The sequence below is a fragment of the Amphiura filiformis genome, chromosome 7, assembly GCF_039555335.1.
Source record: "Amphiura filiformis chromosome 7, Afil_fr2py, whole genome shotgun sequence".
NCBI classification, from domain to species: Eukaryota; Metazoa; Echinodermata; class Ophiuroidea; order Amphilepidida; family Amphiuridae; genus Amphiura; species Amphiura filiformis.
In genome coordinates, this window is record NC_092634.1 from 36,983,613 (window position 1) to 36,992,909 (window position 9,297).

General features: G+C 37.7%; 1 long non-coding RNA gene across 1 annotated transcript; it reads right to left on the reverse strand.

Moving 5' to 3' along the window:
* Positions 1-423: 423 nt before the first annotated feature.
* LOC140157098 (uncharacterized) lies at positions 424-6,052 on the reverse strand. Its single transcript, XR_011859635.1, has 3 exons — positions 6,001-6,052; positions 3,652-3,723; positions 424-2,804 (listed from the first exon to the last, which is right to left on the reverse strand). It is a non-coding gene; the product is annotated as an uncharacterized lncRNA (long non-coding RNA).
* Positions 6,053-9,297: the final 3,245 nt, after the last annotated feature.

Consider the following 9,297-nt stretch of genomic DNA (forward strand, 5'->3'; position numbering starts at 1 on the left):
AATATCACATGGTGAACTTCATATGACCGGTTTTATTGAACAGAGGGCGCGAAATATGAACAAGTGTCCCAGGGAAATTTGCACTTGATTGTAGTTTCCTTGTTCATTTCCTTCAATTCCGGTTGCCTTTTTCTCTACATACAGACCAGCATGCTAATAAGCTTTTTACCTACGCTTGAGCATTTTGTTTGAACCTGGTACCATCAGGTCCCAAACGTGCTTTCCAAACAAAACGATCTGGTAAAACGTTGTCTTTCAACACACGGCTGGGGAGATCTTGTTTTATTATAAGGTTTAGTTGTCTAGAAATCAACGCTTTTACACTCTTTAGAAAAAAAGGCTTCTAAAAATCAAAAAGACTCCGACGCCCGCAAATCGTTCTGGAAAAGCCCAGAAGAACCATGCTAGACAAGAAGAGTACAGAAAGAACCATTTTGGGTTATCTCAATTTTCCAGAATCCTTTTCTTTTGAGGGTTCTACATACAGGGCAGCCAAGAACATTTTTTCTAAGAGTAAGTCTTCACGTAGAAAATGAGTCGACCAGGGTGGGCCGATACCGATTTATTCTTTACCATACTCCCTTCAACCAAAATCTCAGCTGACAATGAAATCAAGAAACTATTACACACAAATTTTATGCTGATAGATTGTCCACAACCCAAATCTTTATTTTAAAAGTCTTTTAGTTATCTTGTACGATATTTCATAACTATACTAACACGTTATTCGCCGTAGAATTGATGTAATAATCGGATTAACTACCATAACAATAGGTTGAAATTTTTGAATATATCGCACTTCACTAGTACCATATGGTACCTATGCATATCATGTTGATCATTCGCACCTGTAAGATTAGTATCTTTGAAAAGAGCGGTATTGTATTCAATTGTTTTAACCTATTGCTATGGTAGTTAATCCGAATCTAACATCTTTTATACGGCAAATTTGAGACTAAATATGTTTTTATGGCAATATACTTCTGGTAATAAAACATTTTAAATAATGTTAATCTCATCGTACAATGTATACATGAAATCACCGAATACACTAATTGAATTTAATACGAGTGTTAGTTACAATATGCACTATAGACAATGGCGGCTAAAAACGTTAACCTGAGAAGAATATATTATATTTAGCTCGATCATTATGCTTCAGATTCCCTAAGCACATCGATCCTATTCGCCGTAGAAGTAGTCGTGTAACAGGATTAATTACCATAGCGATAGGTGAAAGCAATGTACTGCCCTGCTTAATTCTATGGAAATTTCACATTATGCAGAGTCCATGTGCGTTTCATTCGTACCTTAATAACCGGGCTTAATAAAGAGCATACCCATGATGAGTGCAGCCTACTTATAGTGCCGGGCAATACATTTCACCTGTCACTATGGTAATTAATCATGTAACATCACTAATTCTACGGCGAATGTGATAGACATTTTAGCTGAACAAAGGTGTAGTAACTCATTCAACCATTCTATGGCCAAATATGCTTACAGAAATACCAACAATTTGACAAACAATTAACCTTTTCGGTATATCCCACGAGTACACCTGATATGTTGTCATTTGACGTCACGCTGACTTGCAAAGCGTAGTCACGATGTTCGCTAAACGATGTGCGCATCGGCGCAGATCGGCGTGACGTCAAATGACGACATCTTAGGTGTACTCGCAAAGACTTATGGGATTTAACGAAAAGGTCAATTGTATTAAAGCTCAGGAGAAGGTCACTTTCTGGAAAGCTGGACTGAACAAGATCACGTGACGTGTCTTCTCGTGGGCAGGGAAAGAATTCCTTGGGAACAAAATCGGCCTAGAACAATAATGCTTTACATTAAAGAACCTGTAGCACAATAATGTTTATACTCTTGTTTTCTCTTTACTCTAAAACAGCAATATGGAGGGGGGGGAGGTGCGGGCAGCTAAAATGTGACCCTTTGTGAATTATCCCAAAAAAACGGGCCTTTTGTGAATGTTTCCTTTAAAAAAAGGACTGATTTCAATAGAAAAAAAATCGCCTTTTTGCGGATTGGCATTTGGGTCAGGGAGTTGCGTCGCACGCCGTACCGGTACCCCCTGGCTACGACTTTGGATGGAATCACCGACGCTGCAACCAAAACCTTTGGTCTTCGGTGGATGACCTACGGTTAACCAAGATCAATCGGCGAGGAACTCTTTGGAAATAAGCATATTCTATTCACGGTAAATAATGTGATTCAATTTGTTTAAAAGGCTTTTTAAGTTATTATATGATGAAGTAACATGATGTAGCCCAATAATGTAAAAAAAAAATAATAAAAAAAAACCGCTGTTTATATTTTGTCTCTGGTGCACATGTGATTGAATCTAAAATTACGATTTACGATTTACGATTTGTTTACTACTCGAGAAGCTCTTTTCAAGCTTAACATGCTAAAGCAGGATATACTCATTTTTTTATTGTTACTTAGGGCTTACACTCTTCTAAGGTATCATCCCCGTCATAACATACAAAACCCTCATATTCCTTGTAGGTACAAGCTTCAAGACAGCACGATTGCCAACCACCACCAAAGGTGTAACACCAAACATAATCATAGCCATAGTACTTGCACCCATCAAAACCATCACCCGAACCCGTCTCGCCACAAGTTCTCTGCATCCTGGTTTTCTTGCCAAAGCTAGGTTCATCTTGGTAGTTCCCCCGACCCCTTTCAATGTCATCTTCCATTTCTTCTGGCCAGTTAGCCATGATTAGTAATGGTGAAAACATCACCATGAGAATAACAAAGCTAGTAATCGGTGCAGGCATGATCTGGCAATAGAGAACAAACGAACTAAACCAATTTTCACCCTGATGTGGCAGTGACATCAGTGCGAATTTCAGTGGGCGCAGTCTCAAATCGCTAGCGTTCGCTCAAATCGCACTGGTGTATACACGCACACGTTCGAAGCCGCCGCGTAGATGCGCGATACACGTTGACGTCACTGCCACATCAGGGTGAAAAACACTTAGGTGTGTTGGTTGGCATCTTAAGGGGGTACTACACCCTTGCCAAATTTTGTGCCTATTTTTGCATTTTTCTCAAAAATTATAGCGTATTGGTGACAAGTAAGATATGTATATTATAGGGGCAAGGACTACAACTACTGCACTGGAAATTTTATTTCAGCACAGACAACAATTGTGGAGTTACAGTCAAGGGAAAACCAATATGATTTGCTGAATTTTCAGTGCAGTAGTTGTAGTCCTTGCCCCTATAATATTCATATCTTACTTGCCACCAATGCGCTATAATTTTTGAGAAAAATGCAAAAGTAGACCCAAATTGGCCAGGGGTGTAGTACCCCCTTAATATTTTAAGTACAAAAGTTTTTAAGCATAAAGAATAATTGTTTGGTCCCAATTTATTGTCAAAATGTAAACAAATTGAATAAAAGTCGACACGAAAAAAACATTTTCAAAATGTTACCAAAATAATGATCTTGTTAGGTCCGAAACAAACTGGAACATTTTTATTTTGTGTCTTTTTTCTAACACATATTATTTTTAAATAAATAATAAAAACCGAGTCTCTAAATTAATTGGACAGACAGAAGTGATTTGATGTTTGAAAGTCGCCAATACAGTAATCAATTTGAGGTGCCTTGTAGCCACTTACCTGGCACTTTCAGAACTGACTCTGATCACTAGGACGTCACACAAATATATAATGCAGAAATGCAAAGAGATCCTGCAACAAAGAACAAGCGTAAAATGGATCAATTATATACAGCCTGCTCAAAAAAAATTGTGCAAGTGAAAAGCGCCCTCTTTGGCAATTACAAAATACCGTTGTGACATGATTCTTACATCAAATGCCGTTTGTTCTGTTCAATTTGCATTTTTAGATCTTGAGATATGCTTAGTTAACAACGAAAGGGTAAAATTACAATTGTGCCACTTTTACTGGGAATAGGGCTGTACATGTAAATCAATGATAGCTGATGTTGATGCGTCTAATGCACTCCCCCTCGGGGCTCGTGCATTAGACGCATCTACATCAGCGCGTGCATTATTTTGTCTAATATCATTAATTTGTCAAATTTCATTAACGTATAAGTGTGCAATATTTGCTTGTCTTGAGTGACAAAGAGAACAGAATTGTAATACATGATAAAATCATTGACATGTAAAAACAATTTTGTATTGTTGTGTAATTAATGCATTCTTTTGATTTCACGGAGGAACTCTTGATAAACTTGATGCTATCATTGATTTACATGAGCACAATTGTTATTTTACCCTTTCGTTGTTAAGTAAGCATATCTCGAGATTAAAACAAGCAAAATGATAATAAAACAAACGGCTTTTGAGAGCTAAGACTACACCCTTGACGTAGGTATAAGCATTATGTCACAACAGTATTTTCTAATTGCCAGAGAGGGCGCTTTTTACTTGCACAATTTTTTTTGAGACAGGCTGTATTACCATCCAATTATTTAGTACTATGGGATGAGTCAATTATATGTTGCCTTATACAGTACTGAATTTCTTTTTAGCCGTCATATAAAAGGGCGACATATCGATATCGGATCGTAGTTGCACTTTATTCAGATAAATGATGCCTCATTTGCCACGATGCGTCTTTATACGCATTTGAATGACAAAGGTTAGCGTTTCAAAGTGACAAATTTTGATATTTCATCCTTTAAGGTAATTTCAGTTGCCTCAGTTACTGACTTTAGTGACAAGCTTGTCACAGGTTTATTGATACGAGAGTGATGAACATTATAAATTAGTTGTAGTTGTAGAAGTGGGTGTAGCTGCTGTTTCCCTCTTCTTCATTGGGGGAGAGCGTGGCGTAATGGTTAGGGTATTGTCTTTAGTGCATGCGGTCCCTGGTTCAATTCCCGGCGGTGGAGATTTGCTGGGATATTGACTTAGGAATAAAATGTCTGAAATTAATTGGCAACCTCTGTAGATTATATTCAGACTTTTTTTAAAACTTAAGATTTTTTTAAACTTAATTTTGATTTTTCGAGTGTTCAAAAGTAGACTGCATAAAATTGTGGTTGATTTACACAATTGAAGTACAAATATCAATTGTTTTATACATAAACAAATGTTGAGTATCGAATCCAGTAAGTTTTCTTCCAAATTTGTCACAGAATTTCATGATCTTACGGCAAAAAAACTATAAAAAAACCTAAAAATAATAAAAGGATTTGTTCAGCTGACATGGACGCGCTAAAAGGAAACTAACGCTCGCGTGGACTTTGAGGCATAACAACTTTTATAGCCTTATCCAGGGTTGTAAAAAACCAGAACAAAATATATAGATCAAAACATTCCTTTGTAATACGGTATCATTATCGCCCGACATATGGACGCTCCATTGTGTTCAATATCGTGCTTCGAGGGAAAAGTTTTTGTCATATTTTGGAGAAAAAAATAAGGAAACAAAGTCGTATCGTGCAGAATTACGTATCAAAGTACGTACGTAGAACAAAATTTGCCATCTATCGACTACATTATTTTAAATTTTAGTTTAGTGTCTTTTAGAAATGGCCTTTTTTAAGTGTTAATGCGCAGCACACCTTTATACAAAATTCTATTACTCTTACGATCCATTATTCAAAATCACGCACTTTGATTTGTTAAAACACGTTACGCGAGAGCCCATTATTCTGCAATAATGGGTCAAGCGCCGTAACATTATTCTACACACAGCATTATGCTTGGTCGCGCGTGCAATATTTCCGCGATACGCGCTGTCACTTACGCGTACTCGCTTTGAAGTAAACAACTTAAAATATTTGTGCCAAAAAATTATATTTTCTGGTAATAGAATAGAAATAAAGGGTGCAGCATTATCCTTTACACGCAAATAATGTGTCCTCGGCAGTAAAAACGTTTAAATAATGGGTTCGGCTGCACCTCACCCATTATTTACGTTTTACTGCCTCGGACACATTATTTTGGTGTAAAGGATAATGCATTACCCTTTATTTCTTAATTATACACGTACCTGCTTATCCAGTTTGAGATGCTTACAAAACGATGGTTGTCTCTGCAGTCTGCACACTGATATCAAAAATTAACTTTCAATATTATATAATATATATACTGTATTTTTACAGCTGTTAAAAAGTGGGCGGACACATATGGTTTTATTATTTACAGTTAGTTTCATACATGTGGTAGAATACAGCTATAGGGCGTAATCAGATTTGGCTTAAAGCCATAATGTGTGATTTGCTCCACAGCGACGCCCTCAATACAACCAATTGTGTATCAATGTGAAGGCAAATCAAAAGTTATAGATGAGTTGACTTCAATGTTTATCAGCAAAGGCAAGGGACTGGTATATCGATATGCTTGAGTCAACCCCATGCCACCACTACACTGTTCAATAGCCTTATTGTGATGTGGCGGGAGTTTTAAAAACACGAGCCCTGAACAAAATATGATGCGCGCGCATACTGTCAGGCAAAAAACAATGGAAATTGTGATGATACGTGCGCATAATGACAGGCATTGACGTCAGAAGTCACCTCATCTCAAAGATCTTTTAGTAAAGCTAGATGAGAATTAGTGTACATGTTCACGTAACCTCCTTCAACTCATTTGCATAATTTTGGAGGTAGCGGATCGTATTCTGATTCGTTGAACTCTAAATTAGCATACTTTTGGAGGTTTCCATATTTGGGTTTACCTAATTAATTATTAATGACCCGGACGTTGTTTACATCATGACGTCATAGAGCTTGTCACTCGTCCGATTCGAAATACGAAAAACACCAGCACTTTTCTTTCCATTAACGTTATATCGTGAAATACCACAAAGCGGAGGTGTTAGCTTTTTATTTAAGGAAAATATTCCTGGCGATGACCCCGTGTTGACAATGGCTAAATATGCTGTATTAGTTCTGGAAAGGGTCCGGCGACGGTCCGCCATTTTTTCCTTCAGATTTTGAGGTCATTTAGTAGACTTGCCCACCAGTCGTTTTCATTATCCTAACTACAGTTTGCACATTGAAAAGTGAACTTCGACGTACGTGATGCGAAAAATTCTTGCCGTACCTTTTTTGATTCATTTTTCAGCCGGGACGGTTACGTTTGCGGCCACGCATCAGTATAGGGATGACCGGTTCTTGTGTATTATTAGAATTCTTTGCCTCATCTATAGACGAATCCAATTTCACGCATTCCTACACCTCAATAGCCGCAATAACTTGGTCCCCCCTTTGGTCTATTCCACCTAAAATATGAAATGATGTGGCCTTGGCGGGGATATTATACTGTATTCTATCACACGTAGACAAAAGAATGATGAAATTTTACAACACAATGCAATTCAAAATAGTTTTTTGAATTTGGCGCCATCCTTGGGGAGGGAGGGGGGCGCCGAATTGACCAATTCAGCATCGATTCTGCGCCCTCCTAGCGATGTCAAACTTTTCGCGTGCTTCGCGCGCATTTCAGCACAAAATCATTTCAAAGATCAATTTAAGACCGATATTCAACTTCATTATAACCAAAATTAATGCGTGAAGGTCCAATTTTCCCCCTTTTTGATATCAAACAATGTTATATGGCCTTGTTACTCCAGCTAAGATAATTATAAGCTTGTATATAAAGCCAAAAGTCTGAGAAACGATCCTTTAGAAATTAATACAAAATATGCCCACACTAAACACATAGATACGGCCCCTTGTTCAAGCAACATGTGTTAGGCGGGAGTTTTTGTTTTTTATAATCCTAAAAATAGCCCATATCGAATTGAATATCAAGCTTTATCCAACTACCAGACAACGTTGCCCTTGCCTCTGTGTGTTAAGGAATCGGATAGCAACGTTTGCACAGTATGTGGGACCCAGGGGCGTAGCCAGCTTTCTGGGTGGGGGGGGGGGGCAAAATAAAATTTCGGGGGCACAGAAAAAAAATTGCAGTTGCATCATACAATACATAGAGACTGTATATCTACGAGCTTCCCGAAAAAGGCCTGAATTGGATGATGTGCTCGCGTAGCGCAAAAAAAATGGTATTCTACACTATTATCGCCCATTACACGGCTAAAAGGGGCTTTATTGTTACAATGTGCGCGCGTAGCGCGGAAAAATTTTGTATTTTATACTATTTTGGCCCTGAATTTTGCTAGAAAAGGGGCTCCTTGCCCTTTTTCTTTTCCTTTGCCCTCCTGATTTTCTCTTTCATTTTTTGTCAGAGGGCACTTTTTTCTTTCAGTCAGGGGGCACTCTGCCCCCCTGCCCAACCCCCGCTGGCTACGCTACTGGTGGGACCTGAGAGCACATCAGACACATCAAATTACGTTCTGAATACGAGGAATGGCCTTCTGATATCAAATAATTTTGATTTTTTTAAATTCGCAATACAATACAAATTTTAGGGCAGGGTAAATTATTACAAAATTATTAATATTTATTAATATTTTGATATTTAACAGTCCTCGAAGTAAATTTTATAAATCTAATGATATGTACTAAAGTGTATGTATCTGGAAGGAAACTTTTTTCCTTTCGTATTGAAGATATAATTTCTTCCCCCAAAATATCGATTTTTAATAATTTGTCATAAAATTTACATTGTATCGAGAATTTTAATAAAATCAAAATTATTATTTAATATCAGGACAAAATATGTATTCAGAATATAATTTGATGTGTCTTATGTGCTCTTATGTCCCCCAAAAAAAATTGCGATCCGATATGAATAATTGTATGGACCATAGCAAAATATTGGGTTATACCAATACATCAAGCGTTTTTCCAACAACGATAACTTTTCACCTCTGCGTATGTAGGGGTATGTGGGCGGGGGGGGGTAGGTGTTTGTTATTACAATCCTGACACACCAACGCATTAATTGGCCAACACCCTTACCCGCTCCCCTATTGCAATGTTGATTTGGTCAACATCGTCATCATTTCTACATTGTAGTCTCCTAACATTGAAAACTGGGTGGTGGGGAAGGGACGAGTGTCGTCGTCGTCATCATCATCATATTCATCATGATTTCCTCATGTAAATTCTTACACAACAGAATAGTGCTTTGGCTGAAGAAAAAATGAATCGTACACACTTTTTCCAGCCAGACTGAAAAAAAGTGTGTACGTTTCATTTTTCTTCAGTTGGTAAAAAATTATTCAAAACAGCAGGTGTTTAGTGTTGAAAATAATCGCATTCTAGTTTTCTTTTATGTATTCCAAGTAGAGCGGTTACATCATAATAGCTGAACCATGGGGCTTCGGCAGTATAGACGAATCCGACGAGCCAAGTGATGGTCAGGATTAAGTCGGCCATAG